Genomic DNA, 12,711 nt, shown 5'->3' on the forward strand with positions numbered 1-12,711 from the left:
AGCTGTACTATAGAGCAATAGTACTTAAAACAGCATGGTACTGGCACAGCAATAGGCTGGTTGATCAATGGAATCGAATTGAAGACCCAGATATGAATCCACACACATATAGTCACCTGATTTTCGACAAAGAAGCCACATCTATTCAATGGAAAAAGGATAGCATCTTCAACAAATGGTGCTGGTCTAACTGGATTTCTACATGTAGAAAAATGCAATTGGACCCACTTTTTCTTCTAATTGATTTAATGTCTCTGGTTTTATGTTAAGGTCTGTGATCCACTTCAATTTGAGTTTTGGACATGGTGACAAATATGGGTCCAATTGCATTTTTTTTTACATGTAGACATCCAGTTAGACCAGCATCATTCGTTGAATATGCTATCATTTTCCCATTGTATAGATTTGGCTTCTTTGTCAAAAATCAAGTGACCATATGTGTGTGGATTTATATCTGGGTCTTTGATTTGATTCCACTGATCAACCAGCCTGTTGCTGTGCCAGTACCATGCTGATTTAATTACTGTTGCTTTATAGTACAGCTTGAGATCAGGTATGGAGATTCCTCTGGAGGATCTTTTATTGCACCATATTGTTTTAGCTATTCTGAGTTTTTTGTTTTTCCATATAAAGTTCAGAATTGAACTTTCAATGTCTTTAAAAAAAATTGTGTAGGTATTTTGGTAGGGATTGCATTGAATTTGTAGATTGCTTTTGTTAAGATGGCCATTTTTACTATGTTAATTGTCCTAATCCACAAGCAAGGAAGATCACTCCATTTTCCCATGTCATCTTCAATCTCTTTTTTCAGAGTTTTGAATTTTTTTTCAAACAAGTCCTTCATTTGCTTGGTTAGAGTAACTCCTAAATAGTTTATATTGCTTGTGGCTAATGGAAGGGCGTGGTTTTCCTAATTTCTTCCTCTGCATGATTGTCATTTGTATATAGGAAGGCTACTGACTTTTTGGAGTTAATTTTGTATCCAGCCAATTTGCTAAAGGTGTTTATCAGCTGTAGGAGTTCTCTGGTGGAATTTGGGGGGTCACTTATGTGCACTATTATATCATTTGCAAATAGAGATAATTTGACTTCTTCCTTTCCCATTTGGATATCCTTGATCTCCTTTTGTTGCCTTGTTACTCTGGATAGAACTTCAATAACTATATTGAAGAGCTATGGAGTGAGTGGGCAGCCTTGCCTTGTTCCCGATTTTAGAGGAATTTCCTTGAGTATCTCACCATTTAATTTGCTTTTGGCTATTGGCTTACTATATATAGCCTTTATTGTGTTGAGGTATGTGCTTTGTATCCCTGATCCCTACAAAACTTTAAACATGAATGGCTGTTGGATTTTATCAAATGCTTTCTCTGCATCTAAGGAGATGACCGTGTGATTTTTTATTTTCAGTTTGTTTATATGGTGGATTGCATTGATGGATTTATGTATATTAAACCATCCCTGCATGCCTGGAATGAAGCCTACCTGGTCATGGTAAATGATATCTTTGATGTGTTCTTATATTTGTTTTGTTGATTTGTATTTTATTGATAGTTTTTGCATCAATGTTTATAAGAGAAATTGGTTTGAAATTCTCTTTCTTTGTTGGGTCTTTGTGAGGTTTAGGTATCAATGTGACTATGGCCTCATAGAATGAATTTGGTAATGTTCCTTCCATTTCTATCATTTGCAGTAGCTTGTAGAGCATCAGTATTAGCACATCCTTGAAGGTCTGGTAGAATTCTGCACTGAAACCATCTGGCTCTGGGCAAGCTTTGGTTGGGAGACTATCAATGAGTGCTTCTATTTCTATAGCAGAAATATGACTATTTAGCTTGTTTATCTGTTCTTCACTCAATTTTGGCAAGGGGGATTGATCAAGAAAATCATCCATTTCCCTTAGATTTTCAAATTTTGTGGCTTATATGCCTTCAAAGTAGGATGTTATGATTCTTTGTATTTCTTCGGTGTCTGTTGTTATGTCTCCCTTTCATTTCTGGTTTTGTTATTTGGATAGTGTCTCTCTGTCTTTTAGTTAGTTTGGCTAATGGTTTGTCTATCTTGTTGATTTTCTCAAAGAACCAGCTCTTGATTTATGCTGTCATTTAGTTCATCTTGCCATCTTTGTTTTTGGCAGGTAGCTTCTGGATTTGGGTGGAGGGAATCTGGGGATAGATTCACCCATTTTCTCATGATTTCCCTAGGCCAGAATCTCTGATGCTTCACTGGTCTGGATGGCAGGAGGCTAGCCCTGTAGTTTGGGTCTCTCATAGCCAGTGATCCCCAGCTCCCGTGTACTGTGGGTCTTGTAATTGTCCTGGGTCTCTGAATGTGCATTCGGTCAGGCCAAAGTGTCCACAGCCTACTGGGTCCCCTTGTAGCACTGGTGCTCTACAGGGACTGAAGCAGGTTTGGCGGAGGGGGTCTAATGGCCACTCTACTCCCTGTCTCCCCGAGATTTCCTTAGTCCTGTGGTTCTAATGCTCCACTGGTCTGTGGTTTCTGGTAGCATTTTGGGATGCAGACCACTCGCAGAATCCCGGTTAGTGTCACGGGGCCCAAACCGCACACACACTGATTTCAGTTCACGTCTCTGGACCCAATCATGTCTCTGGACCCAAACAGGTCTCTGGGCCTAATCCACACACTTAGTCCAGTTAGTGCTGAGTCCAAAGAGGGTCTTGGGCCCAAACCGCACACTGATTTCGCTGAGTTCACCTAAAGTATCAGGGCCTGGACCACATGCTGAGCCCAGCTATAGTCTCGGGGCCCAAACTGCCCACCAAATTCAGCTAGGTTCTCTGGGCCCAAACTGCGCACTGAGCTCAGCTAGGGACTCTTGGCCCAAACCACTTGCTGAGTTCAGCTAGGTTCTCAGGAGCTGAACCGCTCGCCGAGTTGAGCTTGGGTCATGGGCTCCAAACCATGCGCTGAGTTCAGCTAGGGTCACAGGGCCTATATCTTGTACCGAGTCCCCTCTCCTCCAGCAATTCCCACCGGTTACCACGCCAATCACCTCGGCCAGACAGTTCCCAGCTGCAAACCTCAGCCACCGCCACTGCCACTCTGGTCCAAGAAAATCCGCACTCCTCCCGTGTGCAGGGGTAAGCAGGTTTTTTTGTATTTTGGTCCTTTTGAACTGTGGAGTACTCCCGCTGTAGTGGTGTGGGGAGCTTGGTGTTCCTGGTTCAGAATTCTATGCAATTCCCTGAATTGTTTACTGCTCGCTGCCATCTTGGATCTCTCAGTTAATGCTTTTTTATATAGTAACTTAAAAGAAGTAAAGATAATGGTAGAAAAGATCTTGTATTTGGATGTATCCTTAGAAGCACTAATTATATACAGTCTGGTAGAAAATATATTTAGAGGACCATAGGAAGAGAGCTAACACACTCGCATTTTAAATACTGTGAGTCAAAATCAATTAAGTACAATATCGAATATTCCCACCACTGTCTAATACAGTCCTACGATATTTGAAGACTCAGAGATTGTGGTGAGTTCCAAGATAAACAATGCAAGGCAGCAAAATTTTAATAACTAGACTTTAAATGCAATGTCTTTTACTTTTATCTCTGAGAACACTTCTGCTTTCTCTCCTATAATGTAAAATACATGCAGCTAACTCACTAAATTTCCCATATCTAGCTATAAAAATCCAAATTCTCTTAAGACTGAGTAGCATGTGGCTGGAGAGATGGCTCAGTGATTCTGAGTACTTGCTGCTTTTGCAAAGAAATATAGTTCAGATCTCAACACCCAGGTAGCATGGCTCATAACTTCTTGTAATCTACTAGTCCAAACCCTGGGAATACAATGTCCTCTTCTAACATCCATCACACCATTTCACATGTGTGCATGCACATACACACTCACACATAAATAAACACACAAACAAACAAACCAATCTAAAAGCAGAGTTTTGAAGATTACTTAAGAAATTATCATTGGTTCCTCTAAGGATTCCTCCAAATCCTAGAGCTTTATAGATATAAATAAATTCTCAGAAAGATAATTAACAATAATTTTCATTGATGTTGCATCAAGGTTAACATATATCACAATTAAAAGAGATGAGACCATGACCTGTGCAGGGCAGAATCAAATGGCTGATTATTTCTATCAGAGAAATAGCCAACAAAATGTCCATCAAAGTGACATAAGGGCACATGGGAGTGAGATAGAACATCAGATACATAATTCACTACTGCATAAAATTATTTTATTAAAATGCAATTCTAGGAGGGAAATATAAAAAGGAAAAGGCATTTTTCAAATGTTCCTTACATTGGACAAAGTTTAAATATGCTTTATGTCATGGTACTGTGTCACAAAAAAATCATTTTGTCTATTTCAAATACCCAGAGTCACACTGTCCTAGCACAGTTCCAGGCACAGACTGGACACTTAGCAAACAAATCTGAAGGAACGATGCTTAATTAGCTTAAGTGCTAGACTAATCTTCTAGAAAGAACTGCCTGACCACTCTCTACTTCCTGGCACAATTGTTGGGTAGAGAGAAAAGTCAGCCAGGTCTCCTATTTTCATTTTCCAGCTGGAAAGACTCATGGGCACCTGAATAAAAGTCATTTTTATATGCTGTAATGACTATAACTCACCTTCTATTACTTAATAAATGTGATGAATAAGAGTGCCCCTATGAATGCAGACAGCATTTGCAAATGGGCCAGTGTGACTTGACACATGAATCTGGAGCCCAAGCAGGTACTGAGGATGCAGAAAGCTGCATGTTGCCAGAAACGGATTCTCAAGTCATTCTTCTTCCCTTGGATGGTGACCAAAGGGGATTTTTAGCTGATTGGATAATCTGAAAGATGGTGCTGATCTTTTACTCTGCTTTTGCTACTACTTATGTTGGCTAAAGAGTAGGACTAAGCTGTGTCTTCACTCTACCCATGTGTTTCTAGAATCCTTCCTTGTGTTAAAAACTACTTAACATGCTGAAAATAAGGTCACAAGACTAAAGAGGGCAGCAAGACCTACCTGTAGAACCTCCTATAAGCATTTCCTGAAAAGCTGGTGGAGGTCGAGTTTTCGAATTTTATCTTATTTACTTTATCAAACTTATAAGACATTTTAAATGACTCAAGAAAAGGATGCCTAGATTCCTTGAATGTTTTGCTAAGAATGGTCTAACAGGACAACCTGGGTGTTAAGTGGGAGTCCCAGGTTGCATTTTGAATATATCATCTTTTTAAAGTATGTCTTATTAATTTATTCTTGTTACATCTCAATTGTTATCCCATCCCTGTATCCTCCCATTCCTCCCTCCCTCCCATTTTTCCCTTACTCCCCTCCCCTATGATTGTTACTGAGGAGGACCTACTCCCCCTGTATCTGCTTATGGGGTATAAAGTCTCTTCTTGGTAGCCTGCTATCCTTCCTCTGAGTGCCATCATCTTTTAAAAAGAATTGTCTGTCTGTTGTTTTTTTTCCCGTGTCTATCTTCTTAGGAATATGGGGTTATTCTAAGGTGGGTCTGTTACAATTTTTGCTCTGGAATGCAGAGATTCCCTATTATAATGGCTCAGAATCTCACAGAACTCTTATAAAAATAAAGACATCAAGGCCATTACATGACTGTATGTGGGACATCTGTGTTTAAAATACGACAATAGTAAACAAATACTGTGGCAAAGTACCACTTGACTTAACCAGAGCAAACGGTTCCAGTATTGATAGACATAGATGTTTCAAGTCTTTATTCTCACCTTTCATGATCTTATTCAGTATCATACAATTGTGAGCAGACTTAGGGCTCAGGGAATCTAGGTCAGGATACTTCTTATATTGTTATAAATTGTAACCCAAACTGCTCATAGGTTTCCAGAGAAGGCAACAGAATTTAAAAGGCCAACATATTCATACAACAAACAAGAGGAAGGCTAGTGCTAAAAATCTACCTTTACACTGGCTCTCAATATGATTGCCAATGTACAACACTTTGGACTTTGTTTACTCTGACAGATAATCCTAGGAGGATTCCATAAAGTAACTATTTTAAAAAAAGTTGAGTTTGGAAAGTGGGGAGACTTCGAGCTGGTTTGCAACCTTCTAGGTCCTGTCTGAACATAAGCCTGTATCCTGCCTAGAGCTGGGTTGCAAGAGAAGGAAGCAGGGGGCCAAATCCTTGAGAAGTCCCAGCTATGGCCTCATCACATCCACTGATGTCAGACTGGCAGCTGGAATAGGACAGTTGGGAGCTGAAATGAAATGAAGAATCCTTTTCATTCCGTTTCTTTAAATTCAAAGCCAATACATTTCAAACCAAACCAAACAGATTGACAAGATGAATTATTTTTATAGCTAGTGACTTCCCCTATCTTTAATCTCAAATGAGGTGTCATTAAGATTAAATGTCATCCTGAGTTGAGCAGCTGCATGGAGTGATCTGATGCAGCCTTTTAGCTATTATCTGATGCTATGCTGTCTCCTTTCTAGATTTAAATTCAAAGATTAGAAACAGTGAGTCCAAGGACAAAGTTTTTCACTTACAGATAGAGAGCACCACAGAACACCATGGAAAAAAGTTGCCTAATACTCAGTCTCATGCTTTACTAGTATTGTAAGATGCAGACCTGAAAGGAGAGAGAGAGAGAGAGGGGCTGGGGGAGGGATTGAAAAATGATGCTTCTGAGTTGTTGTTGATCCCTAACAGGCCTTGGCTTTTTCCACTGCAAAGATTAGAATAATAAATGAGTTACTTCATAATTTTGTTAAAGTAAATTAAATAGCATAACATATGGTGAATGTTTAGCTCAGTGCCAAGTGTAGTTAGGATTCCTCTGCAAGCTCTCCTGCTGTTGTGTCCTGTCATATTGCCTCCCACCCCAAAGGAATGCATTTTCTGAGTTCTTGAGTATTCAAGAACCAGATATTTGAAAATTGCTCCTTATGCCCTTGCAATACAAGTCAAGAGAGTGCAAATTCATGTGAGTACTTCATTTGAAAAGCTCCCAGTAGGAACTTCTAACTTAGAATGTAGCTTTTGGAAATAGGGCACTGCAGATGTACAGCTGACTGGTGTGAACTTCAGGTTAGGGGATTCAGAGTGGAGGGGCATTCTGAGACATGAAAGTTCTCTTTATAAAAATAACGTATCCATCAGAGAAAATAATAGTTATAAGAAAAAATTAAATAATAGTTATAAGAACTAATTATAAGAAGAAAGTAAATGTAGACAAACGTTTGAAACGCTTAATGCTTCTGCACCTGGCTGTACTACACTCTGCCTTAGCTTCAGTGATGGCAAATTCGGCAGAATAAAATAAAATAAAATAAAATAAAATAAAATAAAACAAATAAACAAACCAAAACACTACTCTCTGTCTTCCTTCTGTGTCTGTCTCCACTGGCTTGCCCTGACTCCATTCCCATCTATCATGGTCTAGATGACTTAAATAAGGCATGGGACTGTGGATAATTTTATCAAATAGATGCAGTCTGTATTAGGCATTTTTCTTATTGGTGTGACAGCACAATTGACAACATGCAACTTAAAGATAAAGAGTTTATCTTGCCTCACAACTTGAATGTGCACTCCACCATGTCAGCGACAACATGGTAGCAGGAGCAAGTCTCAGGTACAGAAACAGGAGCATGAGGCTACATGCATGCAATTGAACAGATCAGGAGGCAGCAAAAGGAGCCTGCTGGTGCATGTCTGGCTTTCTCCTTTCTGTTTTTAAACTCATGTGGAGAACCTACTCATGGAATGGTGACACTCACATTCACATCCGGGGAGTGATCTTCCCTCCTTAGTTAACCCTATGTAAGAGTGTGCTCACAGGCATGCTTATGGGTGTATCTCCTAGGTAACTCCAAGTCAAATCAAGTTGACAATGAAGATTCACTCTCACAGAGTCCCAAATCATTTCATAAGAGTTCACTTTAGGTGCTGCCAAAAGAACAATACTTTATAAGCAAAAGATATGCCTTCGAAATAAAGCTCTTTCATCACCTCATTTAGACCCAGCTGCAAGGGAGAGAATAGCACAAGCTTGCATGCCTTCCTGCCTACCTTTTAATGTGGGCTATGAAGTTACAGAGCCTCTTCCTGCCCTTGGTGCTCTCCTTGTTGATAACCACAAGGTGGCACCACAGATTAAAGTGAAATACTCAAACCTGCCTTCTTGTTCCCAGGTGAGGCTTTCTCTTCTACCACACCTGGGAGTTAAGATGACATCTGTCCCCATCTGTCCTACAGATGGTGACTCTAATGTTTGACACAAGGCACGGACTACTGAGGAATATGTTGTGTAGACCATAATTCTGCTCTAAGCACTAATCAGGAAGCAAAATATATTTTCCACTCCAAGAACTCAGACTATGGAAATTGTCTTCCAGTGTAACAAAGCTGGTAACACATCTTGGAAATTTTTGATGAATAATATCCCCTACTGAAATACATGTCATAAGTTATAGGATAAACACCATGGAGGTTGGGATTGTGTCCATTTTACTTGTCACATAGAAAGCTCTGGACTTGTTTTTACAGAGTGTGTATTTACGATTCCTAACAGGTAATGACAATTTCTTTACAGGGGAAAGTTGTTTCACCCTTGTCTCTGACTCAGCTAAAGAGCACTTATAGAGATCCTCATTTGTGCAGGACCTAAGCAACTGCCTTCTATGACAGCCTTGTTTGTAGCTGAAAACCTGTCCAGTGAGTCCTGGGACTCTTCTATTCTCATAGACTGCTGTTGGACCACATGTTGATTTTTGAGACTGTGCAAATTGTAAATGTTTGATGCTACTTTCTCATCATCTTCTACTACATTGGTTCCTACACAGGAATCATAATCTATCGTTGGGGATTCTGGGGAAGCCAACTGTTCACTGGAATTCAGTAGCAGAATCTAGGACACTGGTTGAGTTTCTTGGCATTTTTCTTTTTCTTTTTCTTTTTCTTTCTTTCTTTCTTTCTTTCTTTCTTTCTTTCTATCTATCTATCTTTCTTTCTTTCCTGTTTGTTTGTTTGTTTATTAACTTTACATCCTCCCATATTTCTCAGAAAAAGGGAGCCTCTCTTCCCATCCACCCTTGCTATAAGTTGTATCAGGACTGAGAGTGTGCTCTTCCACTGTGCCTTGGCAATGCAGTCCCACCAGGGGGAAGTAATTGAAAAGCTGGCAAGAGAGTTCATGTAAGAGAAAGCCTCTGCTACCCTTACTAGGAGACCCACATGAAGTCTGAGTTTCCTATCAGCTACATAATTGTAGGGAGCCTAGGTCCAGTGCATACAAGGTCGTTGGTTGGTGCTTCAGTCTCAGCAGGCCCCTCTAGGCCTGTTACGGAGCAACCATATCTCTTCACCACAAACTCTTTGCAAATGTTATTTTTCTTTGCATCTCTGATTCAGAGACTCACATCCCATAATTTCAGGTTATACAATATTTACCTAAAGCTATTATAATGCAGATTATATCTCCTACTTCCTTTTCCAGTTCCTAAGCAAAATATGGGCTCTCTGATGTTTAGTTATTCTGTTGTCCAACAAGGAACCCATCTCAACTAAATTTACATTTGTTCCTTGGATATGAGGCTACATCTTAGGGATGAATAGAGGCCATCCTATTCGAGGAAGCTTCTCTTCCATCAGGGGAAGACATTCCAGTGGTTCTTGGAGTGAAAACTATAAAGGACAGATTTGTTGGGGTAAAGTTTTGTCCTCATTTCATATTTTAGTGCTCAGGAAGAACAAATGGCCTCATTCAGTACTCTCAAATTTCTGGAATAAAGTTCAAGGGTACACAGATATTCTGATAAAGGATTTGCATTTTTCATAAGCAAAAATGTCCAAAGAACAAAAGATCACCAGTGGTGATGAGGAAAGCTAAATTGAGATATGTTGATTTGTAGTTTAGGATTAGTCTTTAAGGATTCTTCTTTACTCTAACTATGCTCTATGTTTTGTTTCCTAAGTTACAAGGAGATGTGGAGAACAATTCTTTGCACCTTGGGTTATCGATCTCTACGATTCCCCCACCAACTCCTACTACAGTTCTAAGCCTTCCTTTTTGGCTGAGCCCCTTCTGTTCCTTTCCTGAGTTCTCACATAGTCATGATGCTTAAGTCTTTCTTGATCTGCTCCAGGTTCCCAGTGTTCTATTTTAAAGACTTATGGTCAGAACTACATGAGTCCCATGGAAGTCCACTATATAAATTTTCACTGTTTTTTTCTGTCAACTTGACACAAGCTAGAGCATTCTGTAAAGGAGGAAATCTCAATTGAGAAAATGTCTCCATAAGACTTAGCTTTAATATTTTTTAAATTAGTGATTGATGGGGAGAGCCTAGCCCATTGTGGATGGTGCCATCCCTGGCATAGTGGTCTAGAGTTCTATAAGAAAGCAGGCTGAGCAACCCATGGTAAGCAATCCAGTAAAGCAGTATCACTCCATGGTTCCAAGTTCAAGCCCAGGTTCCTTCAGTGATAGACTACTACAATGTAAAAAGTAAGCAAGTAAACTCTTTCATCCCTATCTTTTGTTTAGTCTAACCCTAATGAAGGCCATCAGTCATTTTAGTTAAACAGAAATAATGGCATTGAAGATATTTTCATGTCTTCGGTCTCTGAAGAATTCACTCTACAAAAACCAAGATATGTAATGTCCATATAGGAACAGTGATGAAAGTGAAAACAGTTTTAAGTAGTGTCTACTTGAATGGGATGGAAAGCAATTAGCACAAGTAATTTATACATAATCTCATTCATATTGTCCCATTCAGGGGCATTCTTATCTTCTTTCTAATGTACTATTAAAAAGGATATGTACATCCATTGCCAATCAACGTTATCCACATGGATATTAAAGGAAAATGCATTTCCAGAGGGATTAAACTTCTCTTTCCATATGTTTCCCTTTTTACATCTTTTGTATTAGGTATGGCCAGGTACTCTTAAAAAATGTTTTGTTTCATTACTCACCTCTCTCTCTCTCTCTCTCTCTCTCTCTCTCTCTCTCTCTCTCTCTCTCTCTCTCTCTCTCTCTCTCTGTGTGTGTGTGTGTGTGTGTGTGTGTGTGTGTGTGTATGTGTGTGTGTGTTTGTGTGTGTGTGTGTACAGCTGAAATTTAGAAAGAGAGTGATATTAATCCTAACTCAGGATGGATGAACCACAGTGCTATACTCTCTAGCATAGGACTCTTCATTACAGGAAAGGATGATTCATTGCTTCATTGCTTATGAACTCCTCTGGCTTTGGATGTGGAACCTGGAGATAGGGTGAGAACTCTTTTTGGCATCTGTGCTCTGCTTTTGGCTTGTCCAGACATTGGTGACAGGATGTATTACCCATTTTCTTTGGAGATCCCTTTACTTTTATTATAATTAGATTAGAACCCAGATATTTCTCTTACATTTGTGGAACACGTTGCTGGTAATAGAGCAATAATATTATCTTTTGTTTTACTTCCTCCTTACCGCAACCCTGTGGGACAGTTTTAAAAACCAGTATGACCCATGGAAACAGATATATTGAGATTGAAAATGGTAGCTCCTTAGTGATGGAATAGAATCCAGAGTGGTAGATGTTGAATATGAACATAGGACTTTTGATGTTAATGCCTTTATGATGCTTACTAACTCATAGATGTTTTTAAGATATCCATATTAATGTATAATATGATCATGGCATTTTACTGTAATTCCATCTCTCATAATTTATGAGTGTTCCTATATACAGCCAGGATTGATTGTCTACTTATTTTGGGTTTCAGAGAAATAGGAGAATTTTAAGCAAAATAATGGAACTGCACAATGATGAGTGTGTGTGTGACATTATGTACATACATGTGTGTTTAATCAACACAATCCCCTCCCCCTGTAGTTCAAGGAAATTTCTACTGTGGCAAATTTAGACCCAACTCAGTTTGCTTTCCTCTCTTCATTTCAGAAGAGTGAAAATTTCCATTCCCAACAGAGTTTCCAACATTTAAACAAAATTCACATTGTTATCAATATAATCTATCTCATGAGTAAAAACTGGAATTATGTGGTTTGTCAAGATGTTAAATATGTAAATCACTGTTTTACTCTTTGAGTGTACAATAATTTATGTTTACTGGTGAGTTAAAATTGACCAAAGGCTAGTGAATTTAATTTTATATTTAATTCTTCCAGTAATCATACAAGGTAGATATTATCATCTCCACTCAACAATTGCAGAAAAGGAGGTGTGGACATGATCACAAATTACTCAACCACTGATTGACAGTTAAGTCATGCATAAATCAAGTATACATGAGTAAAATATGATGTACAAGTTCTTAGAATTTTCCACAAGAGAACACAGCTTCTTTTCTGCTTCAAATATTGAAAAATACTCCTCCCAACAATTGTCAAATTCCCAGCAGCCTTGATTCCAAAGAGCTCTTAATTTTAAAAAGTTGGTTACTAGAAACTGGACAGAAAATAAGAAATGAAAGGAAGGCCTAGATGTTTTCATTCAAGGGTAGTCACCTTGACATCTGGAAATTATAGACAACAGCTTAACTAACTTTGCCTGTATTACTCAATCTTAATGCAACTTTCATATTATTGCTGATGTCACAAGAACAATGTTATCCCAACTGTCATCACAAGTGGCAGTAATGTTCAAGACCATTCATACTATTACCTCAGGCAGATTCTAGATTTCCCAGGAGTCTCTGAACTTAGATGGTACCTGATTCTGGAGTTACAATAGATTCT

This window comes from Acomys minous (assembly GCF_964271855.1).
Source record: "Acomys minous genome assembly, chromosome: 1".
NCBI lineage: Eukaryota > Metazoa > Chordata > Mammalia > Rodentia > Muridae > Acomys > Acomys minous.